We start from the raw sequence: 6,011 nt of genomic DNA on the forward strand, positions 1-6,011 counted from the left end.
AGTCCCTTCTCTCTTGTTATTTTGCTTGTCCACTCAGCAGAACTTAGCGTAGCTGATCACTGCCTGTTCTTGAAGGAGTTAGTTTTCTTTTGTGAGGCCATGTTTTCCTTGTTCCCCTTCTACCTTCTGGCAGTGTCTGGCTGGTCTCTCTCCTTTTTTTCAGCCTCTAAATTTGGAGCACTCCAGGACTTTGTCTCTGGTTCCTTTCTCTTTTTTTATCCACGCACTTTTCTCAATGATGTCATCTACTTTTATGCCTTTAAATATCATGTGTTTGCTGATTACTCTCAAATCTCTGCTTCTAGCCTTAACCTTTTACTGCAGATCCAGAATTGTTTATATAATTATACACGTAATATCTGTCACCATCTTTGTCTAACAGTCAGAAATCTAACTTGACCAAAACAGAACTCTTAATTTCTCCCCTTCCCATAAACTGCCTTCTCTCTTAGTTTTGCAAGTAGTACCATCATCCACCAGTTTCTCAAACCTAAGATTTGGAATTACCATTGGTTCTCCTCTGCCTCTACCCCTACATCCAATTCATTGGCAAGTCCTGTTGACGGAGAACAAAACACACCCCAGTCTCTCCATCTCCACCAGCACTTCTCCAGACCAGGCCTCTACCCGGCCCCTGTGCAAGCCTCCTAATGGTCTCCCTGCCTCTGTCTTTCCTCCCTACACAGCAGCCAGAGTGATCTTAAAACAAATCAGATGTCATTACTCCGTTTAAAACCTTGCACACGTCTCCTTACCACTTAGAATGTTCGTCCCTGGCCTGCCAGGTCCACATGATCTGGCCCCTCGCTGCCTTACTTTCTCCCCTGGTCCTGTTTGCCCTTTGCTCATTATCTAGCCATGCCAGGCTCTTCCCTGGGCAGCCAAGCATCTTCCTACTTTCAGGATTTTGTGTTAGTGATTCCCTCTAGAATGTACTTCCCGTGGCTCACTTCTCCTTATTCAGATTTCAGCTTAAAAGTCACCTTCTCAGAGAGGCATCCCGTTCTGGACATCTCAGGATAACCAGACACACAGTCAATCTCTATCTCGTTAACCTGTTTTAATTATCTGGGTAACAAGTGTTTAGTAGTTATGTAGTTTGTTTCTTGCTAATTTTCCTTTTAGACTATAAGCTCCATGAAATCAGGGATCTCTGTGTACTTGTTCCCTACTTTTCTCTCATTCTGCAGTGGTACCTGTCTAGCATTAGTTGGTGGTGGGTTTGCATCCACTGAGTGAATGAGTGAACTCAGTGGCAGAACCAGGCCTAAGACTTACTGTCTCACCTACTTTGTACCAAGATGCCTATTGCCAGTGAAGTAATTAATTCCTGGCTTCAAGTTATTGATATCTCCTGTTTACTTACAGGTTATGGTAAAATTTCCAAAACAATTTCAAAGCTACATTACCTTTAATTTGTTTTCATTGTATATTTACTTTTAAACTTCACCTTTAGTTTAAATATGATTTAAAAATACCTTTCAATGACATTTTATAACCTCCATCCTTTGGTTTTTAAATTTATTTTTAAATTTTTACAATTATCTCCAAATTATGTGTAGTTTCTTTATACTTCTATTCAGTGAAAAAGATGGCTGCCAGAGATGGGCACAGTCCTGGGCTTGGAGACGGAAGGCCTAGGCTTGTTTCTGCTCTTAATGCAGCCTTGCTCCACGATTTCCTGCACGTCACTTTCTCTTCTAAAAACCAGTTATAACTCATAATCAAAGAGCCGAGACCAAAGTCACTTCATACAATGGATTTTTTTTTTTTTTTAATCAAAACTACCAAAAAGTACAACCCGGTCTATGTATTTTATTTTACTTAGCCATGATCTTGAGGGAGGCACTGTCGTGTGATGAGGTGTGAGCACGGGGACCCTCCCCTGAAACTAGGTAGGGCAGCCAGGTTTCCAAAAGGTTGGTGATGTTGGAACCAACAGGCGTTAAGAGATCTCTTCTGCCGTCTTTTCTCACACTCAAGTGTGAACAGTGGCATATTTTGAAATTAAACATTTTAGTGCTCAGAGTTCACTTCTGTGTATATGCTTCGTGGGCTTTATTTTGTCTTAAGACAAGATGTCCTTTTATTTTTACATGGCTATCCTCTTCCATATGAAAGTGACCATGGATTCACCAATCTTTGCTATCCCTGATAACTTGGAGGGCTTACAAAGTGGGGAACCTTCCTGCTCACTGGTTTTGGAGGCTGCTGGCTTTGCCCTGAGGAGATGTGGGAAACAGGCATTAGTGTATCTCATTGCAGCTACATTTAGAATCACACTCAGCTAAAAGACAGCAGTGGACTTTGGAGCTGGAGGGGTGTGAATTTTAGACTATTCGAGCTGACAGAAGGCTTGAAGACATCTAGATAATTTCTTACTTAATAGAACTTATATAATTGTTTTACTTTCTAGACCATTTTTGCTGTTTTGAGGGATATCCGTAATTTAGATCTTTATCCTAAATCAGGAAGTGGGTTTTATTTGCACTGAAAAGAAATGTTTTGGGGCTTTTCATATCATGGTTCAGGTAGTCAGTATGATAAATTTTTAGTATTTTTATGTGCCCAATAGTTAAGAATTCCAATGATTAGAAAAAATGTTGAGCTCGTTTCACTTATCTTCTGTTGATTTTTTTTTTTTTTTTTTATAAAGAAGAAAGGTTCTGTTCTTCCACAGGTGGGTGGGGCTGAGGGAGAATAGTTGATAAGTTTGCTAGGATTTTAATGCCAGATATCTTGAGCCAGAGAAATTAAGAATAGTTCTTTTTATAACTTAAATGGGCATAAGGAGACAGTATAGTGGCCTCATGCAGCTTCAGTTAATGTAGTGTTCTGTTCATCAGGCCACATTTTAGAAAGACTGATCGCATTGTGTGGTACACATGAATAGAAAATCTGCAGAGGAGAAAGCGTCAGCATTTAAAGCTGGCATCTCCCTTCAGTGTGAGGCATACTTTTGTCTTTTTTTATTATAGACTGAAACATAAAAATGAAAAAATAACCTTAAGACCTCTTCATCTTGAATGACTCACTCTAAATTCATTTGTGTTCTTTGTCAGTCGTTTCTAGTTAGAATGTAATTTCATCTTATACTTCCACATTGAAATGTCAGTCTCAGAATTCTTAATGACTACAGAGAATTCTACCTTATTAATTGTCATAGTTCTTAATCATTTCCTTATTGTTGGACATTTGAGAAGGTTACCAAGTTTTCACTATTTTGTAAATAGTGTTGCTGTAAGTAATCAGAAAGCAAGGCCTATATCCTGAAATTGAAAATAATGCCAGGTTCCATGTATATTTCTTTTTACTCTATTGATAAGGTATTTTCTGTAAATGTAATTATTTTTTTACAGCTCCTGCCAACTTTGGAATTTATCTTTTTTATTTGCTTTTGCTAGTGACGACAGATACATAATGTAGATAATATATGGCCTGATCTTGGTGTATTGCTTAACCATAGAGAATCTGGGTACTGTGAATTCTTTATATATTTGGAAAAGCAAGCTTTTACACAATCTTATCACTATAATAATCATGTCAAGAAGTTCCTAGATGCCAGATACAACATTGAGTACTTTTCACCTGTTATCTAATTGAGTCATCACAATATTCCAGCCACAGTACATTATTATACAGAGGTTAAGAGTGGAGTCAGGTAGTCCCAGGTTCAAATTCTGGCACTGCCACTTCCTCTGTGTGACTGTTGATGAATACCTCACACTTCTGGGCCTCACTTTCTTCTTCTCTGTAATGAGGATGATAATTGTACCTACTTCAGAGGATTTTCATGAGGACTCAGTAAGATAATACAGTTGTAGTATAAGTATATAATAAATGTTCAATAAATGATAGCTGCTACTGCAATCATTATTTTTTCTTCTGAGGTTAATTTTTGTTTATTTTTCAGCTTAACATGCATGAATGACATCACGATGGAAAAGTAAAGCACGTGTATAATTTTCCACTTTGCTAATGAATGTTACTGGGTCTTTTGAGTCAATGTTCTCCACTCTTCAAGGTCTTTTCCAGTCCTGCGAATTATTGTTAGTCTGTCCATCTTATTACTCCTCTAGCATCTCATATAACTTTCCTTGGGGCCACCCATCATGTAGGACTATAGTTCTTTTTTTATGCACTTGATTTTCTCGGATGCTGAGAATCCTCCCCATCGGAGGCTTTGCCTTAGATTTCTGTATCCCTTGCATCTCCTGCAGCTCCTCACACACAGTGAGGTCCCCCTATTTAGATACTCAATGAACGGCTGTACTTTAAAGTCAAATTTGTGTTAAAGAAATTTGAGACGATGAGTTTCTATTTTAGTAGAAAAAACATGTTATAAACCACTCTTTGTACTTGTGACAAGATAGGTTTTTTAGGAGGAAAAAGCTGTTTCTGTTATTTTCTTAATCTAGCAATTGAGCACATTTCTTAAATTCTAAGAATGCTGGTACCTCGCGGTACCTTGTTGGAGTGCACGGATATACAAGAGATTGTGAACTGTTCTGCTTAGTGCTCCGTTTTCTATAGCATTAAGTGAATTTTTCTTATGCATGAAGTTTCTCAGTGCCTTCAACTTATGTGCTCTGTTTTGGTGGCTGGCAACACTGCTAGGTACAGGACCTACACAAAACCAGTTGCCTGGTCCTGCATGATACTGGGAGTCTGGAAGGTGAGAGACAAGGACAGTAAAGCTGCTGGTTTAATAGACATTGATAACCAATGCTTATTAGCCTACTGTAAATTATTTCAAATCCTCTGGCAAAACTGATCTGCTCATCAAAACCTACAACATACCCAGCAAAGAAGCCAGCATGAGAGCTTGATACCAGCCAGGGATGGGTGCCTGGGGTGGGGCTTGACATCTGCAGTTGTTATCCTGGGCACTCAGGCAGCTGAAAGCTGAGGCTTATGTGAAATTCTAACCCAGAGAGAGTTCTCAGGGGAAACCAGAGCAGCCCAGTCAGTCAGTGGTCAAGGCTTGTGGGGTAATCTTGGGACAGAAAGTACAAATCGAAAATATCAGGTGAGGAAGCAAGGGAAGGCGGGCCAGGGCCAGGGCTGTTAACAGGCCTGGGGTGTCCGGAGCGTCCTCTTGTTGCAGTGCGAGCCCCGTGGTTCATGGTGGATTGGTTGGTTGAATGATGCATAGCTCTCTGTGGGGCCTGGAGCAAATCTGTTTAACTGAGAGCTTCTGGCATTTAAAACGGTATTTGAACTGGGTGACTTCCAAGTTTCAGTCTAGCTCTAACACATGATTACTTTGGTTCATTTTATTACTTTGACAACATATGATATTAACATTTTTAACTTGCTTTTTTATATTTTGGGCTCTTTTCCTAACTGGTGTCAGAGTATAGTTCTGATCCCCGGGTATCTGTGACATAAGCTAATCATGTTAAATTAAATTTTGTAGTAATTTGGTGTTTGCAGTAGTTTGATTAAGGAACTCAAACTACATTCAGTTCCTATTGTGCAAGGTCATGTAAAAATGTTCAAACCAGGAAATAAATGCCTTTCATAAAAGTACAAATATGCTTAGTTCATTATTTAAAAATAGTGTTTTTAGAAATTTCTTCGAGGAAAGATGTATTCTGGTGTAAAGAAGTAGTCCTTACTTTGAGGAGCTATTAGAGAGTGGTGGCCAAGGGGAAGTGCTCCAGAAATGGGTTTCCGAGGTCACATCTCGGTCTGTCACTTGCTAGCTTTTGACTCAGGGTATGCCATATAACCTTTCTGATCATTAGTTTCCTCATTTGTAAAATGAGGATATACTTCATTAGGGATATTGTAAAGATGAAATGTGATGTACATTTAAAGCTCATAGTTTAGTTCTAGAAGGCACGTGGACTCACTCTATCAACATAAGTTCTGCGGAAGGGAAGGGTATTTTGAGGCAAAAGATATTTGTATTATCCCATGTTGGCATGTACTTTGGGGTCTCTAGAATTTCAAATCTGTAATATAAGTGATGGCTTCCTTAGAGTTGACTTTTTAATTTCAGTAAT

At 39.0% G+C, this 6,011-nt stretch overlaps 1 protein-coding gene across 4 annotated transcripts in view; it reads left to right on the forward strand.

Moving 5' to 3' along the window:
* Positions 1-6,011, forward strand: part of MFHAS1 (malignant fibrous histiocytoma amplified sequence 1) — a 64,671-nt gene that overhangs the window by 44,865 nt on the left and 13,795 nt on the right. The gene's annotated exons all lie outside the window — the stretch shown is intronic.

The sequence above is a fragment of the Pteropus alecto genome, unplaced genomic scaffold (assembly GCF_000325575.1).
Source record: "Pteropus alecto unplaced genomic scaffold, ASM32557v1 scaffold24, whole genome shotgun sequence".
Classification (NCBI taxonomy): Eukaryota; Metazoa; Chordata; class Mammalia; order Chiroptera; family Pteropodidae; genus Pteropus; species Pteropus alecto.